Below are 13,477 nucleotides of genomic sequence, written 5' to 3' on the forward strand. Positions count from 1 at the left end.
GAGAGAGCAGAGAGAGAAAGTTTCTCTCTCCTTTTTTTTCTTTTTCTTTTTTTTTCTTTTCTTTTCTTTTTTTCTTCTTTTTCTTCTGTTCTTCTTCTCGGCTCCTTCCACGCCGGAACAGAGGACCGGCGGTCCTCTCCTTTTGCTGGGCCATTCAGGCCGCGGCTGCCACGGCGGAGACCGACGGCAGAGTGGGGCCACTCCCCCGGTTATGGAGAGGCATGGCCGGCGGTCGATTGCGATCGCCGGCGCCGGAAAATCCAAGGGAAAAGAGGCCAAAACAGGGGTCTCTTTTCCGACCAAAAATCGGCGACACCCATCGCCGGCAGTCACGCGTAAAGGTACGAGAGGAAGGGGAAGGAAGAGAGGAAGGGGAGGAAGACTTACTTCGGCCTCCGGTGACCCCATCGGCGAGCAATCACGGCAAGAACAAAACGGTGTCCGCGGCTCCGAATCGAAAAATCAGGGAGAAGGAGAGGGGAAGAGGGCCGATGATCGATTTTTAAGGAGGGGGAGGGTCTTTTTATAGAGAGCCCTAGGTCGCCGAGAGGTCCTAGGACTTCCGATTCACCCCGGTCTCGTCGGAGAAGAAGACTCCCGATGGAAGTCTTCTTTTCGATTTTTCTCCTGTTTTCATTTTTTTTTTTTTTCCTGGGCTTGGGTCTTGCTAGATGGGCTTGGGCTATAACAGTTACTGTTGCTATTATTCTCTGAGCCCAAATGATGTATTTTTTCACTTAGATGCTGATGGGCAGTCACACCCAAATGATGAATTATGCCAGATGAATACTGATGGGGAGGTGCACTGTTATGAATCTTATTTCCCATATGATATTTCTCAGCATTTTATAACTGATGGGAAGAATCTCCTACAGTCCTACTTTTTTATTTTGAAGCCTGATTTCATCACTTCTACTGTTTCAAGTTTCATTCATATTGGGTTATACTTTATGCTGGCTTCATCCATATTTATTACCTTGCAGCACTTCAGGGTATATTTGCAATGTATATTTTCTCGTATTTCCAGCTGTCAGGGAGCTATATTTTTCATTACTTTCAATCTTGGCAGGGCCTTAATCCTCCATTATTCTGCACTTGACTTCCTTTTGAAGTGCTTTCTAACGAATGTCTCAATGCATCTTCTGCATGCTTACCTTGTACAATTTCATGTATATTTCATCTTATGTAATTTCAAAGTGTTTTCACTGCTTTTGTATATTTTAATGTTGAACCTGTCCTCCTGCTGTTTTGGATCTGAACCTTTTAGAGGGACTGTTGCTGGCCGGACGGCATCCTTTCTGTATTATTTTTTTGATATAATATAATACAGTTTATTACTCACAAAAAAGAAAAAAATAGGACCCATTTGGTTGAAATATAATAAATTACAAAATAATTTGATAATTTTTAAAAATTATTTATTTGAAAAAATAATTATAAAAAAAATAATTTTTATTATATTTGATTGATGAAAAATTACTCTAAAATAATAATACTGGAAAAAAATTACTATGTTCGATTAGAGGTAAATCTATATAAGACTATAGCTAAATTTATAAATATATTTTTCAATATAAAATAATTTTTTAATACTAAGTCAGTATTATCAATTTCAATTAATTTTTATATAATGACTATAATTACATAGCTCTTTACATAATGTCATCTCTATCATTATTTTTTTGTAAAAAATTTCTATTGAATATATTTAAAAATATATTAAATAAATTTAATAATTACATATGCAGCTTTATTGAAAGAATTTTATCAAGTATGGATCACCATCACTCAAAAATTTACCAAATACCAACCTCCCTATAATATTTATTTTACCTTCTTTCTCCAGAAAATAAGCTTGGGGCTCACCATTTTTTTTACCATCTTTCTCTTCTCTGTTTCATACCAAGCGTAGTAATCTGACATGGGATTCATTTTTCTATGCCAGATTATCTCCAACCAAATGAATTCTTAGATTCCATTTGACAGTTGGCAATCTATCCAGATTTGTGACAATTTAAAGTGGGTCCATCAGATTATTATGTTTAATATATTTTTGGATGGCAATCTAGATTGTCTCGGCAATCCAAATTGTCTCCCAAGAGGCAATCTAGATTATTTTGGAGAGATGTGGCTATCTAGATTACCACTTATTTGGTAATGTTGCAAAAAAATTTTAGGACAAAATTATTCTTCAAAAAAATACACAAAACCTATCCTTCCATGCCTTTCCCTGTTGATTTTCATCCCTCTCCTTACGAATTTCTCCATACCCTCGTAGTCCTTGACTGCCTCCCTCCTAATCATGCCTTTGTCATCTCCAACTATGGTCCCTACTTCTATACCAACATCAATCTCTCTTTTTTTGCCTCCATCACCGCTAGCCTTTTCTTCAATGATCTAGCTGCTGTCCTATCTCACTATATATATTTTAAAATTTTTAATTTAAATTTTAAAAATAAAATTAATTTTTTAATAATTTTAAATTTTATAAAAATTTATGAAAATATTTTGAAAATTTAATTTCACATCACAGATGATAGATAGTTTGATGTTCATATTAAATACATCAAACAAAATTTTTAATAATTTTATTATAATATTATTTAAATATATTAAATATAATAATTTAAATAATTTAATGATGAAAATCTATACGATAACCCCGCAAGATCGTCCAGCGATGCACCAAACCCAACTCAAGGTTTTAGGACAGTGAGATTTTGGACTTTGGGGGGAACAACACAGTGCGCGACAGAGACGAATCTTAAGAGATCACCGCCTTTTCCGATTCCTCCTCGCGAGATCGTTTGCTCTCGATTCGTGCGTCTCCTTTCGTTTCCCTTCGCAAAAGTGTCTTCTTTCTTCCTTAGAATTCCAACTCTTTTGATTGGGTTTCAGGAGGAGGATGATCCCTCCGAATCTCAGATATCTCCTCACTGCGTTTAGCCCCTCTTCTGATTTCTTTGCTATCACTTCTGGCGATGGCCGAATCAAGGTGTGCTTCTTTCTCATTTTTTTTGCTCTAGATTCTCGGTCTTCCGCTTTTGGGTCAGATTTCATATTCTTGAGACGCGGGCAATTGAAAAGGAATTAATGGAGAAATCGAGTTGCTTTTAACATTTGATTTTTTTTGGTATTGTTCTTCAGATATGGGACACCGTAAAGAGTCAATTACAGGCTGAATTTGCTGACATAGTGTCATCTGATGCCTCGAACATGCTCTCAGAGCCGAAAGCGGTCACCTTTCGCTTGATTACACTTGCATGAAGTGGGTGCAGCTGGAAGGAAAGGTTTTTTACTTCACAAACCCAAAGATACCGTTTTTTGTAGACACTGTTATTGTATGCGAATTATTTGTTGGTTTCGGGGATTGATTTGGTTTCTGCTGTGCACAAGAAAGAAAGCATGGAAGTTCTTTGTTGGTGTTGGGGATTGGGAGTGGCGATGTTGTGGCACTTGATGTCTCTGCAGGTCAGTTGAGGTGGAAAGTCAGCGATTGTCATCCTGGGTGAGTTTCTTTCTCTGTGCTTTTAAGCTAATGGACTTTGAAGTGCCAATGCCATGAATATTGGTGTTGATATGGCTGGATAAAAGCATTTACAGATTTAAATAATAATGAGCCAAGTTTAGTGGCATAATGTGTATATGGAAGAGGGAATTTTATGAAATGGACATTATAGTTTGCTAAAATCTGTGTCAGAAACCTCTTACTTTAGTATCTAATACCAGTTGATGTAGCTGAGGTAGGTGGGCTCAAAACCAATAAATAAGGAACCATAGTTCTGGGATGATAATAGACATGTGCAACCTAAGCGAACAGTTAATTGACTTAAAATCAGTAGATATATTTATCTTATTCTGTATCCTCTAGTATGCGTATGGAATACCGGAGTCCAAGAGGTGTAATTTGCCCAACAACTCTTATCATGGACATCTTCCCTTGAAAGATAGTGCACTGTAAATCATGTTCTTGTGATCTTCTTCATGGTTTATGTGCTATGGAGAGAGTAAGATGAGATGGAGATTAGTCTGCAGATCTGCCATCAAGGCCTTGAATCTCATAAGTAAAAGCAAAATCTCAGATCCAGCTCTGCTTGAATGCTTTATCCAAGGTAGTTAATAGCTCTAAGATGCAGATGATGGAGATAAAAAGACCATATTCTTTGTAGGATGCTGTCCCTCATATATCCCCTTGTTCGTTTGCCAATCCACTTTAGAACCTTTAGTCTCTTGCCAAACACCCCAGAACTCTTCTATGAGCTTATACACTTAGGTAGCAGCAGAAGCATCTTAATTAGAAGTAAGTTGGAACATGATTTTGTTGAAGTTGTTTTCTTCCATTGTGTTAGTGGCAAAAACTTATCTAAGAGGATCTTTTTATCCTCTGTCACATATTTAAATATGTTAGATTCTTTGTTGATTAGTCAAACCAATGGATATCATGCAAGAATTAAGAAACCTGATAGAACTTGTGGAGAATGTAACCACATATGTGCAAGGCAAAAAAGGATTCATGGCTTTATCTTGATTTCGTGTAATAAAGCTCACTGGCTCACTGTTATATCAAACAAAAAGGCTTTCCCATCAGCTAATGTTCAACTTCATCAACCCGACATAGCAATTTCTTGTCCCATGCTGCATCCAAAGTAGAAACAGTACTAAGTTAAAGGTCCCCTCATTTTATGCTCTTTCATATGTACCCTAATTTTAGTTCTTAGTTTGTCTTTTGCGAAGGCTATTTAATAACTTAAAGTTTCTTTTACATGGTAGGGTTTCCAGGATAGTGTTATTTGTACTTAGATATATTGGCAATGAGTTAATTTTGAGATGACTAATTTTGACTACTATTCTGAGCAACTCAATCAGAACTTGTAAATAGATTAGCTTGCATAAAAGCTGCGGTACTCAAAAAAGTGCCAGAGTTACATATGAAATGATAACTCTGGTATAGGGTTCTCTCTTAAATTATGAGTTTTTAACTATTTATTTTTGACTGAAATAAGAAAACAGTTTCATATTTATGCTCTTCTTTGGAATGCATTCGTATGAACGTTCTAGTGTTATTGGTTTTATAATAACTAACAATGGTATGTTTTTAATAATCGGCAGGGGTGTTAGTGCAGTTTCTTTTTCAATATATCATCAGTGTGCATATACAGCAGGCATTGATGGTATGGTTTGCCAGATTGATACCAAAACAGGGAGCACTATCGGCAAATTTAAATCTTCCTTGAAAACAATCTCATCGTTGTCTATCTCTGCAGGTATTATATCGTTAAGTTGTTTCCTTGAACAAACTGGTGTTATTTTGTTTGTCAAACAGTAGATGGATATATCTTAAAATTCAACCAAGATACTTGAATGTTTTGAAAAAATAAACTGCAAACTACATAAATTTCTTCTTTTGAGTTCAACGTTTGGTATTTGTACTCCCAGAAGTACATTTGCTAATCCAAGAATGCTGTTTTCTCTTTTTGAATATGCCACTCAACTACTGGAAAATTTGATTTACCATTCTGAGCACAAGTATGGGAAAATAGGTTTATCGATTCTTCTATTTATGGCCCATTATTTGAAAACTGACTACTCTGATAACCAGAGCTATGATTAGTGGGTTCATGATGTATTACGTCTCATGTATATATGTTTATCTGCATTTGAGAATGTCTGCGGAACATCTTCAGCCAATGTTCTCTTTCCAATTTTATGATCAGCAGGTGTGTAAAGTGTTTGATATTCATTGAGTTATATATTCATGCTTTACTGGGAGCTAGAAACAGTTTAATGTAGACACTGGTCAGCTAATTATGTCTCCTAATCAGATGGTAAGATGTTGGCCACTGCTGCTGCTCAGTTGAAGGTTTTCAATTGCTCAGATAACAGAAAGATACCAAAGCTTTCTGGACACCCGGTGTGTGAGACTCAGTATCCTTTATTCCTTTTCTCTTTCTTCTATTCTTTTCTCCTTTTATCTATCTCCTCTGAAATCTCTATATTCAATGCTTCCTTATTATGGGTCGTTCTTATCTGTCATTGCATCTGCTATAGAATAACTGTGCTGAATCTGAGCTTGTACAGGTGGCTGTCTGATGCATGATTTTCAGTGAAGATGGAAAGTATATCTTATGATCTGGAGTTGGTGAAAGATATGTTGCCATCTGGAAAGTAGGTAGTGGCAAAAAACAGTCTGCTAGTTGTATTCTTTCAATGGAGCATCCATCCATCTCTCTGGACAGCAAGGGCTCAGATATTGAGGGCACTGACAGTGCAGGTTTATATGTTTTGGCCATCTCTGAGATGGGTCTCTGTTATTTCTGGCATGGAACTAGCATTGAGGACTTGCGAAATAGTAAGCCTACCAAGATTTCATTGTCTATTGATCCCTTCCTTGCAAGAAATAACAAGGGCGTGGCAGTATATGCTGCAAAATTTCAAGGCATACTCAAACCTGCTTCTGGGCAAGTTTTCATTGCCTATGGTTCCCTGATCAAGCCAATATTTGAGAAAGTCTTGGTACAGTATGGTGCAAGCATAAATTTCAGTACATCTCAAAGTGGGGTTCTTTTACCAATGGACAAGTCTTCCATCATTCAGAAAGCTCAAGCTACCGAAACCAAAGGTACAACATACACAATTTAAAAATATTTTCATTTGAATAGTCATAATTAACAAAAGAGTTTAGGTACGATGAGAACTTATTTTAGATCCAAGATGTTAAAGTGCCATTTGCTTGAATTAACCATTAGAAACATGTGCTGGTATTAATGATATGATCTCTGTTTTTCTTGTTCCTCTTCTTGTTGGACACCTGCCTCAGATAATGACACTAATACTTTTATATTTCAGGAACAGTCACCACACGAGACCATGCAAATGCAGAAGATGCTGTACTGCCACTTCCAAAGCTTCATGGTCATGACAAAAAAAGGAAGCATTCTGTGACACATTTGGTTGCAGATATGAAGAATACAATGGCTGATTCTGTTAGCAATAAAAACAAAATTTTGCCTACAGATAATAGAGGTAGTTTGGTTTTTGTTTATTATGATAGATACCATACCAGTTTGATGTCAATTTATTTCCAGCTATCATTTCATAGAGGTGCATTTAAATAATCAAGTATTAGCATATTTATTCCATTATACGCATGATTTTTGTATGTTCATTATTCAATTTTTATGCATGCCCGGCAAATTTCATTACCTAGATGACCATTGAAATTTGGTAATATTGTTGGATTAAGTATATTAGTTCTGTAGCATCTCGGATCCTAGATATGATGGAATTATTTCTCATGGTCTTAGGTGGCAATTACTGCTAGTAGTAGGTAGCACGTAATGCTACATGATGCATGTGTGTGTAGCTGTGGGCAGGGGTAGGTGGAGGCATGCATGCCTTTGCAGCTGTCGGGTTTTGTGCATGCATGATGCAAGTAGGGTATGGGAGTATGTATAGGAGAAGTAACCTTGAATGGGTGCGCATAGGTTAACCAAAACCCGTATATAGTTGTTCTTGCCATGTCTTGGATTATTACCTTCAGTTTAGCTTGACTGTCCATGGATTTTACATCTCCCAATTCATCTTTGGAATGTTTTCAGGGTGAGTTCATTTACATTGTCTATGGTTTCTACATTTTTCAATACATCTTTGGAATATTTGGAGGGTGTCTGGGTGTGTGCACTTCTGTGTGGAATGTAGGGAGTCAATCTGGTTAACTTAGTCAAGGTAACAGAAAGCTGAAAGTTAATAATGGGATTATTAGCAAAAGGCTATAGATAATAGGTAGTGACAGAGGGCTTCAGGAATCAAGTAAGGGGTCAGGGGGCAGTATCGTCTATATTTGGCTTAAATGATAGGTTGAAATGCATAGGTGAAGTCTTTTTCTGTACATTGTAAAACTTCATTTTTCATATCTTGATTTTGGGATGGTCAGGATGGTTCTACATCATTGTTTTCGGAACATTTTGTTGTTGAGGGAGAGAAAGTTGGGTTTTAAGCTGCTTTCTAGTTGGACTAAAATGTGTTTTTTTCTTTTCTTTTTTTTGGGGTGAAGAGTGGAGGGGAAACATGATACTTGGACCAACATGTTGAAGTAAATGATAACAAGCTTCATGTAAGGTTAGGGAATAGTGGAAATCTAGACTTATGAGAGCTAACATTCTGAAAGCAACGATGTCAGTGGTCATTTGCCATTCTAGATGGAGCAATGACTATTATTTTGGTTTTGTGGCATAATGGAAGACAGATCACATTATGTTGGAAGAATAAGCTCCCTAATTTGCCATCTCCCAATGTATTTTGTTATTGGCCTCTCCTTGGGACAATCCAAGCAAGACAGGTAGTGGTGTGGATGCAACTTGTCATTTGCTATATATTTATATGATGAGGAAACAAGCCATCCCCATCTTATTCTTCCTTGGAGGGTCTGCAACATCCAATTCATATAAAGTCTTCCTCCTTAAGTGTGGATTGAGCCATATTTGCCATGTTTCTGTTTAGTTCAGTTTAAACAAGAATTTGTCACCAACTGCCACAAGCATTATGGTGGATACTGTAGAAAGAGGGAGTCGAAAGATTTATCGTAGTTTATCATAGACAGAAATTCCAAGACTAGTTTTAGCTGACATTACTCTTTCAGGTGCTTGCTATTTTCAAGTTCAACTCTGTTAAACATTGTTTGCCATGTCCCTCGTCCTCGTTAATAAGCCCCTTTTGAATGCCGTTGGCTTGTTATGGCTTTGGCCTACAACATGGACCAATCATTGTTCTTTATTTTTTTCAATTTGTTTTTTTTTTTAAGTTTATATTTTACCTTCTAGCATATTTCTGCTTCTCAGTGAAAGGTGTGATACCTCATTTTCCTTCTTCTTTAGTACTTAAATAATCAGTTGGAACTATTTGCTAGAAAGCATTCCATTAACTGCTATCTTCCCATCAAAGTCGTGCTATACCTACACATGTCCAATTAATTGAGTGGTCTTTGTGCTGATATTGGCTGCATATGTGTTGGCAGAGTGCTGATGGTCCATGTTTTCACATATAACTCCAACCATAGGAGTTATTGTATGCATGAAGTCTGTCACCTGGAAAGCATTGTAATAGCTAGTTATAATGTTGATTACCTTGGTGTTATGAAACTTAGTTATCTGTGGTTATTAATTGTTAGTTGTATTTCCTTCTGAATTCCTGATGAAAACTAAATGTGTCTCTCTTTATTTGGTTTATGCTAAAAGATGTGTTTGTCTCTATTTTAATTGTCATGTACGGACTTGAAACTTGATCTATTTTGCTTATTGTTGTTGGCTCATGCAGTTAGCCTGCAAAGAATGGAAGAGGATGATGTTGTATGTCTAGAGGATACGCTGAGAGCAGCAGGGATTCTTGGTAGTAAAGCTGATCTCAGCAATCAAAGCTATCCTAGTAGTCCTGTTAAAGCTGCTATGAATGTGTTCGGTGGTGGCCACTTGTCAGTTGATGCTAATATGTCAGCAAAGAAAGTTTGTCCCTCCTAAAATAGGTAAATAATAACATTGACTAGGTGGCTTGTCAGGACTAACCTTTTTATTGACTCATTAGAGATTTCAAACATCATTCATGTAAATATTTTGTAAGAATCCACTAGTAAGTACTGATTTCATCTTATTCTTTATCACTAGATAAGGTTGCATGTCTTGTCCATGAGCTCCAGTGATGCTTACAAATTCCTTGAAATCTTGGTTGCTGCATTGAAAACAAGGTATATGAATTTCTTTTCTACATTTTAGGGAGTAATCAAATTTATATTTGTTAATATTATAACATAAATGTTTGAGTTGAATTTTTCATCCCTTGAACTCAACTCTGCCTTCTCTTCTCAAAAGAGTAATGATGACAGATGAAGATGACAAACTCCCTATCTCTATTTTTTTGAAGGAACCTTCTAGAGGTAGGCATCAATTAGAATCGAGCATAATTTATTCATCAATTATATTACATGTTATATTTAATTTTAACCCTAACAATGCCAAATCAATGCATTACATGCATTCACTGACTTTAAATGCTACATAGTACGTAATTACAGTGCCATCAGTGTTACAGAACTTAAATTGTTTCAACTAAATATTTATTGGGATTTTGCTTTTCCCATCGAGAATATTACAGAAAAAAGCTGCTGTCAGCAGAGTACATTGTTAACTTGCTTCACAGAATCCTTTTCAACAGAGAAGACTCTACTGCATTTGCATGCGATTAGACCACTGTGAAGATTGATACACAGCATCATTGTTCATTCATCTTTCAGGGGTCCTTAGGATGTGCTCTTTCTTGTTAAACTACAATTTTTTGGTTCCTGTGTGCAAGTCGAAAGTACAGTTATGGCTTGTGACCTGAATTTAGTTGTGCAAAGAAACTTTTTCTTCTTATGTACAAGCAATTATATTCCTGTTGTTGGCTTCCAATGGATGGCTGCTTATAACATGTATGAGCATTAACTGCCTGTTGTTTCTATTAGCATGTCACTTTCACTTCAGTCCACTTGCTCCCTGATATTGGTTTAGGCATTAAAATGGGATGAAATAATGTTATTTTTTGCCTTTTTTTTTGAGTGAGTAATATGATAAGCAGTAGTTATTCTGTGACCATTTCCTTTCTGACACCATTTATGATGAGCAAGTAATTTTAATCCCATCCAGGGAAAAAAAACATTATCGAGAACCTGCTTATGTATAACATGTTAGGGAATATGATGTTATTTTTTGACTTATTTTGGGTGGGTAATATGATTAGCAGTAGTTATTCTGCGACCATTTCCTTTTGACACCATTTATCATGCATAAGTAATTTTAACCCGAAAAAGATTATTATTGAGAAATGTCACTGATATGTAACATGTTGAAGAAGCTAAAATCATTGATAATTTTACCTCTAGGCCTTTTTGAACTGTAAATTTTAGGTTGGAATCAATGCAACAAGTTTGGTGGCTGCTGTGGTAGGCTTTAAAATTGGTGTTGAAGCCAATTCTTTCTTCATGGTTGCCAATAACTTGTAGCTTACTATTTTTCTTCTAACATTCTTTTTTTGGTTTTTACAGCAATAAATGTATATTTAATTGCATGTCAAATAATAGATAGGTTCTTACATGATGATGATTCTTTCTTTAACAGATCAGCTAGTGTAAAGCATGCTATTCCATGGATATACCATATTTTAGTCAACCATGGGCATTTTTCATTTCTCAAGGCTCATCTGCGCAACTTCTTGATGGCTTGCAAAAGGTATTCTTTTTATCTTTATGCTGGCTCTTATACGAGTGATGCATGTTTGTGTGCTACTTTATGTTTCCTGACATGATATTGGTTTTGTTATTTGTTTTTATGTACATTTTCGGCATTTCCAGTTTTTATGGTTAATCATCATATAGAATGGCATCTTGAATTTGTTTATTTAGCATCTAATGGGCTTGTGAAATCTTGGCGACTTTGGGGTGCCAGGATATGTTTTCTTCTCTTGAATGATCCTTCTGTTTTGCTGATGGTACTGCAGATAGAATTTCATCATTTATTGTGCTTTGCATGATGAATACATGGTTTGTTGTACTTATGTCCGTGGGTGCAGTGTGTTTAGGACCTAGGTCAGCAACTGTGGGTTAACGAATAGAAGGCTTTTGAGTTTTGAGGCAGTACCTATAGGATCACTTGGTGTAAGAACTTATATCTTGAAGATACATGAGGATTTTTAAGCATTTATAACAAGGGGAAGCAAAAGTGAAACAAATATTAGAAGCCTTGCAATAGAAATAAATGAAGGAAATAGATATCTGATTGCTTTTAGCTGGCTGGTTTTGTTATCTCAAGGCATCAGTTACATGTTTGCAGAGAGATAGCTGATGGTAGCTTGTTGGTTAACATGTTTTACTAAAAGCTACAATCTTATAAAGATGCTTTGGTCTGGAAAAATGATTAGTTTATCTATTTGAGTTCCTGATATCTTGATTGTCTATTTTAGGGTGAGATTAGGGAAACAATTGGTTTCCAAACAGATATTTTTGTGATCTTTCAGTTTTATAGCTTCATTAAGTCCAGATAACAGTTGTGACCCATTGTTAGAGCCCCAGAACGAGAAAAGGTTGTTATTGGAGTCAAAATACATTGGGTTCCCCGGCTAATGTATTCCATAAATGTACAGATCCTTTTCTGGATTAAGTATAATGTGTGAAATGTATTGTTAGGCCTTGTCGATTGTCTTTGAAAAATTTAGTTTCTTCACTCAGCTCTGTTTGGTACGGCGGTCCGCCTTTTATCCTTTTGGGTTTCCCATTAAGGACATTTCAATTGCGAGTTCTACTCAGATTTCTGCATTATTTTGTGTAGTCAGCATTTGCAGTTTATCTGACATTTGAATTCAAAATGTTATTGCATCTTGATGGGTCAATATTTCTACAAACTTCACCGAACCATTCAGGAAGTAAATTTAGGCTGTCTTGTCTGAAAGTTTTCAGTCCACTCTTATACTGTAGCATTTTGTTGCACCTCAGCATTGTATGCTTTTTTTTGCTTCTGTAAAATCCTTGCGTTACATGACAATAGAAGATAAATCTCTAATCCTTCTCTATCACGGATGACAAGATTAAAGTGTGCTGCAACAGAACCTTTATTAAAGCTATCTGGTCGTTTTTGGCTGATCATGACACAGGTTGTAATGGATTATTCTTTTCTAATCTCAGGTAAATTTCTTATGATCATGGAACATGGCTGATATATAATCTCCATTTTTTAGATTGATAAAGCTAAAGAGAATACAATTCAAGCACCATTGTCTGAGCACTATAGTGATGGAGGTGAAGAGGAGGATGAAGATGACAATGAAGAGGAAGACATCGACGAAATGATATATGGCGAAGAAGAGGATGAATCCCAAAGTAGTGGTGGTGATGATAACTAGGGATATCCATGAAAGAAACAGCTTTTAATGGCTCACTTTTTTCATTGTTTTTTATCTAGATTTTGTGTGTTATAAGAATCTCTTTGGGAAATTGATATCTAAATATGGGAAGCCATAGCATTGTTTTTTTGTTATGACAGACCCATAGCTTTCCTTGCTCCAGTAGAATAGCTCTATAATTTATTTATTCTTCTGATAGTAGTGAAAAATATTGTAGTTATCATCTGATAAATATTCTAAGTAGATGATTGTGTTAATACTGCTACTAGGTTTTTTTTTCATGTTCTCTTACCTATGACACCTTTACCAACTTAGAATCCTGGTGGACACTCTTGTCGAGGGATGGAGATGAGTCAGGTCATGTTTGGTTGGGATCGTTCGATCTATACCTGTCTTTGGGTTGACCTCCATGAACCAGGCTGACCTATTTATCCTGCATGATTCAAACCCAAACCAAACTTAGATGTCGGACCCAAGCTATGTAACTGTGGATGCTCAAGGTCAAGTTGTACTAGACAAGACCATGCGCTCTCAAAATCTGATGCACCAAGTAATC

At 36.2% G+C, this 13,477-nt stretch overlaps 1 pseudogene; it reads left to right on the forward strand.

Annotated features, from left to right (window-relative positions):
* Window positions 1-2,687: 2,687 nt before the first annotated feature.
* Window positions 2,688-13,055, forward strand: LOC105057437 (uncharacterized; annotated as a pseudogene).
* The last annotated feature ends 422 nt before the right edge of the window (window positions 13,056-13,477 follow it).

This window comes from Elaeis guineensis, chromosome 14, assembly GCF_000442705.2.
Source record: "Elaeis guineensis isolate ETL-2024a chromosome 14, EG11, whole genome shotgun sequence".
Taxonomy (NCBI): Eukaryota; Viridiplantae; Streptophyta; class Magnoliopsida; order Arecales; family Arecaceae; genus Elaeis; species Elaeis guineensis.